This window comes from Apium graveolens, chromosome 5 (genome assembly GCF_009905375.1).
Source record: "Apium graveolens cultivar Ventura chromosome 5, ASM990537v1, whole genome shotgun sequence".
Taxonomy (NCBI): domain Eukaryota; kingdom Viridiplantae; phylum Streptophyta; class Magnoliopsida; order Apiales; family Apiaceae; genus Apium; species Apium graveolens.
This window is the reverse complement of record NC_133651.1, coordinates 262806251-262815484: the sequence shown is the minus strand read 5'-3', so window position 1 is coordinate 262815484 and position 9234 is coordinate 262806251.

Sequence of the window (9234 nt, the reverse complement as noted above, 5' to 3'; positions counted from 1 at the left end):
AAATATGAGCACTCCTTCAGACGACGGCATACATTCCTTCTTTAAGGGGGAGATAAAAGCTTAAGTAATAGTTTGAAGGATTCCTCAACTAAGGGGGAGAAATAGCAGGGAGAAAGAAAAAGATCCTACATATGTACACTACACCACACCATTGTTGTTTGTAACTACGGATCCTATTGTACGGGAGAGGTGGTAAACACAAGGTGATTTTCTAGTAAAGGAAGAAGCTATTTTCCAAAAGGGGAGTACCATTGGTTTTTGTCTGCGGATCCTATTGTACGGGAGAGGTGGTAAACGAAGGTGATCTTCTTTAATCAGTTGATTCTCATAGGGGGAGAAGCAAGAGAGATATGCGCTTCTCAAAAGGAAATATGGTTGTACAAAAGAAGATGAAACTACTTGAAGATATGTTCAGTCTAGAGGAACATCTATTTGGAATCTGGAAAATGTTAAATGTAATCTAGAACTTTTCTGCTATTTACTTTATATTTTTGTTTATATCTTTTTCTTATTTGTTAGTTGAGTTATCCTCTAGGTATTTGTGTGTTATTGTCTAACAAACAAATAGGGGGAGATTGTAAGGCATATGTCATAGCCTATTTGTATATTCGAGGATTTAACTCAACTCAAATAAGAATGTAATAAGTAAATAGTGGATCTACCGTCAAAGAGATCTCGCAAAGTAACATCTGTCAAAGGATTCAGAAACAAGGTTCATCTACAGACTTGAGAAATTAATTCACTGGAAGAAGTTCAAGAAATTGATCAAGCCTCAGTGATATAAATCAAGGTTGTGGATTTAATCAAGTGACAGAGATCTCGTCAGGGTATCAAAGAATTACAAGGATTTAATCTGAAGAAAATCAAGTATCAAAGTCAAGACATGAAGAAACATCACAGAAGTTAGTCACTCATGAACCAGACAGTACATCGAGTGTCAACATTGAAGTGGTGGAATTGATTCATAATTTTCAGTGATTTTCAGAAGATTTGCAGAAGAATGGTTGCAGTTCAAGAGTAGTATTAATTCTCTATTAATTAATTAAGTCATATAATTTAATTAAGAAAATAAATTATATATGCAAAGATTAATTTATTTATTAATTGAATTAATTGATTAATTAATTCTGAATTAATATTAAGATTTTTCAGAATTGTTTTTGGATTAAAATTAGTTTAATTCAGCAAGACAATTAAAATTGAACTGGCATGACAATCTGGATTGTCATACCGATTGTCATGCCAAGTCATTTCAATTGTCATACCGAAAGTTACACTAGGAGGAGGATTGTCTTGCCAGTTCATTCTGATTGTCTTGCTAGTTCAAAAGGATTGTCTTGCTGAGAAAAAAGGATTGTCATTCCAGTTCAATTCTATTCTGCTGGTTGATATAAAAGAACAGAAGCAGAAGACTTTCTAATCATCCAGAAAACAACTCAAGAACAAAAAGACCAATATATCATCTTTTCATCTGCATATTTCAATATCATAATTTCTAGTTTGTAAAGTTAAATCCAAACCACTAGAAATCTTTATCTTGTTCTTGTGTAACTATCTAGCGGATCAAAATCCCTAGAACTTAATCTCAAATTGCGTTTAGCATTTGAATCTTTTTATTGCAAAAATAGAAAAAGTTCATGTCGAATCTATTCTAGATTTGTGATAATTAATTTGAGATTAATTTCTTGTAATCGATACAGTTGTTGTAACACCTTTCAAGTTTAATAATATTATTATTTAACTTGAATTTTGTTTCACATTTTTATTCCGCATTTAATTCGATTATTCGGTACTGTTTGTATTCAACTCCCCCTTCTACAAACACATTGGGACCTAACATTATGACTCCGAATGCAGGAGCAAAAATGCCTCCGAATACAGGAACAAAAATGAAGAAAGGGCACATTATGTAGAAGCAAAAGAGGATGAAGAATTATTGTTGTTGGTGGCATCAAAAGAAGAAAGGAAAGAAAAAGTGTGATACCTTGATACGGGTGCTGCAAATCATATGATTGGTAACAAAGAATTATTCTCCATTCTAAATAATCTGTGAAAGAAAATATTGTTTTCGGTGATGATACAAAAGCTCCTATCAAAGGCAAAGGTGATGTTCTTGTTCGTTCAAAAAATGGAACTCATCTTTTAATTTCTCAAGTTTATTATGTGCCTGGTCTGAAATCTAATATTTTAAGTCTTGGACAATTTCTTGAACATGGTTATGAAATGTACTTAAAAGATATTTATCTTACTTTAATGGATGGCTCAAGAAGATTAATTGCAAAAGTACCAATGGAGAAAAATAGAATGTTTTTGCTTGATTTTGATGTTGATTATCCAAAGTGTTTAAAGACTTGTACAAAAGATATTTCATGGCTTTGGCATTTGAGACTAGGCCATCTCAATTTTGGTGGTCTCAGAACTCTATCAAACGAGAATATGGTGTTTGGACTACCCAAGATCAATAATCACAATCACTTATGTGAAGGTTGTCTTTTTGGCAAGCAAACAAGAAGAAGTTTCCCTCATGAAGCCAATTATAGGGCTGCCAAGGAACATGTTCACGCCGATGTTTGCGGACCAATCAAACCATCTTCATATGGTAAATCTAATTATTTTTTATTATTTATTGATGATTTCTCTCGCAAAACTTGGGTTTATTTTCTAAAGACAAAGGATGAAGTTTTTGAAGCATTTAAAAATTTTAAAGCTTTGGTTGAGAAAGAAAGTGGCTGCTTCATTAAATCATTAAGGAGTGATCAAGGTGGGGAATTCACCTCTAAAGAATTCAATCAATTTTGCGTGAAAAATGGGATTAAGCGTCTACTCACTGTTCCAAGATCTCCACAACAGAACGGGGTTGTGGAATGAAAGAATAGAACCATACTAAATATGGTCTGAAGCATGCTTAAGAGTAAAAATTTGCCGATGGAATTCCGGGCTGAGGCAGTGGAATGTGCGGTGTATTTATCCAACCGATCTGCCTTGAAGAGTGTTCATGGTTTGACACCTGAACAAGCATTGATTGGAAAAAACCTGATATTTCTCACTCACGGCTATTCGGGAGTATTGTTTATACACATGTTCCAGACGAGAAAAGAACAAAACTTAATTTTAAAAGTAAGAAATTCATTTTAATTGGCTATGAACCTGGTACCAAGGGCTATAATTTTACAATCCGCATACTGGAAAACTTGTCGTCAGCAGGGATGCTCATTTTGATGAAAGTAAATCATGGTTGTGGGATGTGCCTCAAAATGACGAGTACATAATATTTCCTCAGCAAGAAGAAGTTGCATTTGAAAATAGAGATGTGATTACACCACCAGATTCTCCACATAATCAAGAATCTGATTATGATTCTAATGGCCATATTCGAATGAGAAATCCTTCTGACATATATGATGAAAGCAGTGAGATCAATACTCCAAATTTATTTGTTGATGAAAATCCAAGTATTTTTGTCTATTTGCTGATACAGAGCCATTAAATTTTGAAGATGCAAATTTAAAGAAAGAATGGAAACAGGCAATGAATGAGGAGATTCAAGCTATTAAAAGAATTGATACGTGGGAATTAGCAGCACTTCCGAAAGGGCAAAAAGCGATTGGGATAAAATGGGTGTACAAAGTAAAGAAAAATGAACTTGGAGAAGTGGAGAAATTCAAAGCCCATCTTGTTGCAAAGGGCTATAGTCAAAAACATGGTATTGACTATGACGAGGTCTTTTCCCCTGTTGCGCGCCTAGTGACTATTCGATTGATTATTTCACTAGCAGCTCAGCACAAATGGAAGCTATTTCAAATGGATGTAAAATCTGCGTTTTTAAATGGTAATCTCGAAGAAGAAGTTTGCATCCAACAACCCCAGGGATTTGTTGTTAAAGGTCATGAAGACAAAGTGCTGAAATTAAAAAAGGCGTTATATGGCTTAAAGCAAGCTCCCAGAGCATGGTACAGTAGAATTGACAAATATTTTCGAGATCAAGGATTTATCAAATGTCCGGATGAGCATGCACTTTATGTCAAAACTGATAAAACCGTTGGTTTTATGCTTGTATGTTTATATAAGGATGACCTGATTTGTACAGGAAATAATGAAAAAATGTTTGAAGAATTCAAGAAGGTAAAGATTCAAGAATTTGACATGACTGATCTAGGTCTCATGTCATATTATCTGGGAATAGAAGTAAAGCAAAGTGAAGATAAAAATTTTATATGTCAAAAAGCTTATGCGAAGAAGGTTCTGGAAAAATTCAAGATGGAGGGTTGTGGTCCTGTAAGCACCCCGATACCGTGTGGAACAAAACTGTTAAAAATTGATGGAAGTAAGAAGGTTGATCAATTTCTTTACAGGAGCATTGTTGGAAGCTTAAGATATCTGACTTGCACGAGGCCTGATATTTTGTATGGTGTTGGTCTAATTAGTCGTTATATGGAAGCACAAACAATTTCACACATGAAAATGGCTAAAAGGATACTTCGATATATTAAAGGTACTCTTGATTATGGTCTTACTTATTTTCCATCAACAGATTTTATACTTTATGGATATAGTGACAGTGATTGGGGTGGTGATGTTGACAACCGAAGAAGCACAACTGGTTTCATATTTTTTCTGGGTAATACTGCTTTTACTTGGTGTTCAAAGAAACAACCAGTAGTGACCTTGTCTACTTGTGAAGTTGAATACATTTCTGCTGCATCGTGTGTCTGTCATGCCATTTGGTTAAGAAAACTATTAAGAATGATTCATGTGCCTCAGGGAAAATCTATTACTATATATATTAATAACAAACCTGCCATTGAGTTAGCAAAGAATCCAACATTTCGTGACAGAAGCAAACATATCGACACTAGATACCACTTCATCAGAGAATGTGTTGAAAGGAAGGAGGTGGAGCTGACTTATGTGAGAACAAATGACCAGATTGCAGATATATTCACCAAGGCGCTGAAATTTGAAGATTTTACAAGATTGCGTACTTGGATTGGAGTTCACAAAGAAGATCAAGTTTAAGAGGGGGTGTTGAAAATATAAACTTGATTCATGAATCTATATGTTATTAAAGTTCATGTACTAGGATGTGAAAAGTCTATGCAATAGATGATACTAGAAAATCTTATTTATCTTCATTCATGTATTAAAACCAAGTCTAGAGTATATAATGTGTGCTCCAGTCATTTGATATTTAAGCCAAGTAGCTTCTGATTGATAAATCAGTCCCATAAATCATATTTAAGCCCTCCCGTGTCATTTGAATATCCTGATTTGTATTTGTTTTTCTATCAAAAGAATCATAAATTAAACTGCTAAATGTACCAGCTATAAGACATAGATAACACATATGTTATTTTTAAGTTTAATGCATAACAATAACGAGTAACTCACATGAAGAACCTTCAATTGTTGGCCTGCAAATGAAAGACAATCAACCAATTTCTCCTCTGTTATATAGACATCAGTAACCTTTTCATCAAGCTCGGTCTTGTCAAACTCATCATGCTTAAAACTCGTGTAATAATATCCGGTTGGGGAATCATCAGCACAAAAATTCTCTAATTTTCTCTCAAGTTTAGCCATATCGTACATTTTCCAACAAACCCAGCCGCTTCAGCTATCGATGATCAACGAACAGAGTTCGTCAGAACCCTTAAATTTGTTGGACGTGGGATAGTTTTTTTTTATAGTAACAATGAAAAATAAAATTAGCAAAAAAAACAATGAAAAATAAACCTATTCTCTCTATGCATGGATTCTGCTTCAATTACACGAAACAACGAATTTCATTCCTGACTCTAATCCTAATACACTTCGAAAACACTGTCTCCACCGCCGCTGTCAAAATGATGTTCTGTTTTTATTTAACAAACAGATGAATAAAAGTTTTTCCTGTACGTACAATATGGACTCATGTCTGTTAGAAACCAGTTTTCTTTTTATCTTGGTTGCATGTATTTAGACCTGACAATCCTGATATAAGACACGTGAACACGGTACGAAATGAAATGAATAATTAGTGTATGAATTTGAAAATTTGGTATACGAACACGAATATACACGAACACGAAAAAACATGAATATAATTAGTATCGGGTTTGGGTTTCCGATCTAGGTACACGACACGAAACGAAAGTACACGGAATAAATAAATAGTTAAATTTTAAAAAATATATAATATACATATATATACTACATATCAAATGTGAATTTATAACATATATATTTTTTTAAATACTAAATTATATTTTATTATTCATTGACTATGCGAGCACTTCACTATTTCACTTTTAGACTTGGACATTCATGGTTTTTAAGACATTTGTTTTCGGTAAACTAAATTTGTTAATTTCTTTTTGAAACATTTTAATGGTAAACTAAATCTATGCTATTTATTTTTAGATTCGTGGTCGTGCATGCAAAAAAAAACAAGTAAGATCAAGTCGTTGATTTTATATTTTTAATTTCTTTTGAATGTTGAACAATTTGTAGTTCGTTGTAGACAAGAACATTTTCATTTGTTTCATGTTTTTTTATTAGGAATTTTGTTGTTCATTATTCGAGACCATTTAATTATATATTGCATTTTTAACAATTAATTTTTTTCTTATATAATATGTGTACTTTATATATTAGTTTCGGGTTAGTGTCACCAAATTGGTACACGATTCCAAATTCGGGTCGGGTTCGGGTTTAAGTTTTGGTACAAGAAAACACGAAAGTACACGAAACGTTTGTATATGACACGAAACGTTGTCAGGTCTACATATATTAACAAACTTGCTTAGCGAGTCCTCCATCTTCGCCCAAGCTAAGAGCATGTCCAAGGGGATACCATAAAATCTAAGTGGTTGCTATAATTTTAAAATATAGATAATATATAAAAAAAAGACTTAATTGCAGTAAAGTGGCCTGAACTAAATTTTTTTTGCACAAAAGATACCCAACTACTGAAAATATCACAAAAGTGGCTCGAATTTTTTTTTTAACGCACGATTGCATTCTGTTAACTGGGTTAGACAGACGTTAAGTTTGCAAGGGTATAATTGTCTGAACATTAATCTAACGGCTATCTACTTACAGAATCTGCTATATATACATATATCCAGTGTATTTGACCTCACTCAAGTATACAAACATCACTTTCAATTCCTTTTTAAATAAATTAGCTTGTTTTGTGGAATATGGCATACAGGTGTTTTTGTGGGAAGTGGGCGGTGGAGAGAACAGCTCGAACAGATGCAAACCCGGGAAGAAGATTCGTGGGATATGTTGAAGGCAGCCGTGGGTGTGGTTTTTTCCGATGGGTTGATGGTTGTAGTCGATGTAGGTGTTTACAAATGGAAATTGAGGCTGTGAAGTTGCAGAGCAGAAAATGGAAACAAGCTTTTATTATCTTAGCTTTATTTTGTATGTTGTATACGTTCTTGTCACAACCTCATCTAGAAGAGGTGTAACTTAAATGGTTGTTTGTTGTTTAAAATGAATACTAATTTAATATCTTCATTTTATGTTATTTTTGAAATGTAATGGTCTTATTATTTTGGTAATTAAAATGGAAAGAAAGTAAATAATAAGAAGTAAATAATAAACAGAAAGCATCCATAACAGGAAATATATTACATATTCGTAAGTTTGTCATGCCCAAAATACACAAAGTTTACCAGCTACTACACATTCTGTCAACCTTAGTAGTTACAATCAACCATGACAATCAATTCGGCAATGAATACCATCCCAACCGACAATTGTACTCCTTCATACTTAGGTCAAGGCCACAATATTTTAAACAAAGAATAACATTATTTGCAGAAAATGATTGCAACTACACAAAAAAATTCACCCTTCCAGCCTACTCATTTCTTCTCTTTCTTTTCGGAGTTATCTTCTTACTGTGGGTTTGGAAGGCTGATGTTGAGCTGCCTTGAGTTCGTTGAACCTCAGCTTGTTGTTGATGATGCTCCATCATCTGAGGAATGGTTTGTTGGTCCTGTCCTCTGGCCGGAACAATCACATTTGTTGTAGAGGATGTGCCCTATTTCTTCAAAATAACACACAATTGCTCAGAAATATGCTCTTCTTTACTTTCCATGATATGATCAGTGAGAGGAAAATTTTACCTTAGATGGACATGTCCCGGAGTTATGGCCTGATTGTTTACAAGTCTTGCAGACAACTGTTGATCTAGTAATAACATGTATAGTCCCACTCTCTTTCATCTTATTCATCAAGTCATTTTTATGTGCAACAGGGGAACATATAATGAATAATATCAGTAGAAACAGTGAATAGGAAAATTAAAAAAAAAAAATGAACACTAAAAACTTTACCTTTGCAGTACAAGTTCTTGCATTGTGGCCTTGAGCTTTACAGTATGTGCAGTTAATGATTGTTCCCACTTTACTTAGTTTTGTTGGATCTTTGAAAATGTCATTCTTGGTTGACCTTTTCTTCTTGGGCCTTCCTATAGGAGTCTTAACATTAGGAGGCCTAGGCCTTGGCTCATTAGCCCTTTTCCAGAATTCAGGCCCAAAAATAGGCTCCAAAGTACAATTATACAACTGATAAAAAAAATAAGTTAAATGCATTGAATTGACTTAAATGCATTCAAAGAATAAGGTAGTAATTTACCTTCATGTACAAATCCTTGGAGTAGCAAGGGTGTATATGGAGATCCCATGGCTTATTTTTAAGAGCAATGCATGCCACTGCATGATAGCATGGGATCCTTGTGAGATCCCACTTTCTGCAGCTACATGATTTCTTCGACAAATCCACAACCAATTCATGTCCCCCCCTCTGTACATGTCACCAAGTAAGATGAGCCTCCAGACCAAGCAACAACACAATTCCCAGCAAAGTGAATAGCCCTGTATACATTGATGTTCTTAGCAATCATAAAGAAAAAGTAACAGAATGCAGTTAATGATTAAACCAATACACTTACTTCTCAAGTTTTTTTAATGCAGATGGACAAATGATAGTATCCTTAGCAGCTAGCTTGTCTCTCCTAACTTGGATTCTCTTCATTACAGCTTTGTGAAGCTCCCTGAACAAGGTAATTATTGGCAAGTCTCTATATTGTCTTATACTGCTGTTGAACACTTCACAGTGATTTTTAACAAACATATCACTGTGAACAAGTGTCCTAAAAGCTGATCTTGTCCATTGGGTTTTTGGTTTTGCCATTAGCCAGTCATAGCACTTAGGAGCAATCTACATAATGGACATAATATG